Source organism: Osmerus mordax, chromosome 3 (genome assembly GCF_038355195.1).
Source record: "Osmerus mordax isolate fOsmMor3 chromosome 3, fOsmMor3.pri, whole genome shotgun sequence".
Classification (NCBI taxonomy): domain Eukaryota; kingdom Metazoa; phylum Chordata; class Actinopteri; order Osmeriformes; family Osmeridae; genus Osmerus; species Osmerus mordax.
Genome location: NC_090052.1, coordinates 4,965,812 through 4,968,414, shown reverse-complemented (window position 1 = coordinate 4,968,414; position 2,603 = coordinate 4,965,812).

Below are 2,603 nucleotides of genomic sequence, written 5' to 3'. Positions count from 1 at the left end.
AAGACCTCACGGACGACCACCGGGCTGACTCCTGCAGCGATGCGTCCTCGGACAGCAGTGACAGCAGCAGTGACAGCAGCAGTGACAGCAGTGACTGTCCCTCCCTGGACTGGTCCCGTGGGATGACGCCGGGCCCCAGGCATGGGGTTGTGGGTGGTAGGAGATCGCAGAGCAGGTTAAAGCCCTCCTGCAGCCAGGACCAGAGGTGGGCGCTGGAGGCCATTTGTGAGGTGTTGACTACCCAGGCGGGAAGTGACCTCTACAAGACCTGCAACGACCCACAAGAAAACATGTTCGTTGTTAGCAAAGGTAGATACATTTTTTTACCTTTTAGATAAAAAAACTGGTAACTATGCTATTTTAAGACATGCTATTGTAAGACAGATTTGTAAGTATTGAGTTCTGCTGAATGACAGTGTAGGTCAAGTAAATAACTATAATAATAATATTGTAGTTAACAGCCAAAATATGTAATGAGAAAAGTATAGTTAATAGCTGTAATAGTGTAGTTAAAAGTGTGTTTTCTTGTGCCAGGCCTTGATGCTGAGGCCATGGCCAAGGTCGGTAACCTAGCCAGCTCCTCCTCTGAAGACATAAACCAGGAAGTGACAACAGGAAGTCTCGACCCAGAGTCAGGTCTCATCAACCAGGAAGTAGGCCAGCCTGAGATGGATGACAACGAAAATGCTGACTACACTGATGATTTCCACGAAGAGGAAGAAGGGTCAGATTGCCAGACAATTGCCAAGGGTGCATTGATCAAGGAAGAAGAGGAGGATGAAGATGATGGAGCTCCAGGCCTCCCTGAGGAGGTCCAGGATCATCCCTCCCTACCTCCGAGCCACTCTGAGACACCCTCCCTACAGCCTGGGGAAGTTCTGATCCAGGAGAAGGTCCTGATACCCCCCCGGCCCAGCGCCCTGCACCACCAGACCCTGCATGACCTGCTGCACAGGTTGGTGGGACGCCTGGCCCTCCAAGGGGCCCTTCGTTCCTGCTTCACCCCCACCAACTCGGAGATAGAGGCTGACCTCCTCCAAGACGTGAGCCGGTTTCTCTGGAACCAGGCTAGGATTGGCCTCGTCCTGGAGCATGAACCCCAGAACCCGTTCTTCGGTGGCGCCGATGCCCTGGACGCCATGTTTGAGGCGACCTACGCTGAGCTGATGCTCTGTTCCGATAGAAACAGGGCCCAGGTCCACTCCGCGCTCCAGGGAGGGGCAGGCATCGTCTGCATGGCCGAGAACGTCGCCAAGGTGATCTGCCGTCATGCCGAGGTTTGGCGGCCTTCTGCCGTGTCGGGTGAGAGTCATGATTTGGAAACAGGTTGTGAGGAGAAGGAGAGCGCAGAGGACTCTGCTGGCTTGGAAAAGGCCGGTAGAAATTCCACCACCTTCATCACAAACACGAGCTTGGATGAAGGACTTGAGATGGACTCTGCTGGCCCAGAAAAGGCCGGTGGAAGTTCCAGCCCCTTCATAAGCAACACAAGCTTGGATGAAGGACTTGAGATGGACACTGCTGGCTTAGAAAAGGCCAGTGGAAATTCCAGCCCCTTCTTAAGCAACACAAGCTTGGATGAAAGACTTGAGATGGACTCTGCTGGCTTAGAAAAGGCTGGTGGAAGTTCCAGCCCCTTCATAAGCAACACAAGCTTGGATGAAAGACTTGAGACTGCTGAGTCTGCTGGCTTGGAAAAGGCCAGCAGACTCACCTCCTGCCTCTTGTCCTCCTCCACTTTCCGGTCCTGCTACTCCTCCTCTTCTTCCACCTCTGTTTTCTCCTCTTCTTCATCCTCCCAACCCACCAGCTCCTCCACCTCCAGGGGCTCCATTCCTCGGGGCCCCAGCCCAGAGGGACATCATTTGGGGCCGCTCGGAAAGACTGACATCCTCCAGAGATGGTTCACACTGGTAAGCTGAAAACAACACCACACACTGGCACTAGGTAGAACTGACCTGTACTGAGTCAGCGATAAGAAGGGACGACATGTGACAATCTCAATGAATCTGTGTGTCTTTGCTCTCACTTCCAAACCCAGAAGAAAGAGAAGACTTTCCATAAGGATGGACAGAATGTGGCTGCCAAGGGAAAAAAGACAAGCAGAATATTCAAGACAAACAAAGTGTCTCCCCTTAGCGCTGAACGTAAGATCCTGACTGTACATTTGCTCATTTAGGCTTTCCCACTTTAGTTGGCTCTCCCACCATTTCACACACACATACTTGCACACACACACTCACAAACACACACTGCATACAGATACGCACACACACACACTATTTTTAAGTGAGAGGTCACAGTGCTGAAGTTCTGTGTGATGTCATACCCTGTTGTGTGATGGTGTTTCCTGTCCAGGTCCAGACCTTGGCGAGTCCTCTATTGCCAGAGGACAGGAGAAGAAGAAGAAGTCCATAAAAGCCTTCTTCAGGGGGTTCTCTGCAGTTCTCTCTAGGGCTTTCTGCTTCGGCTGCGTGAAGGATATTCACTAGTAGAGGGCGCCACCTGCTTACTCAACTGGCTGGCAGAGAAAGAGAACCTGTCACTAGGACAACTGTAGCTACTTCCCTCTTCTTCAATTTTTTTGTATATTCCAATAAAAA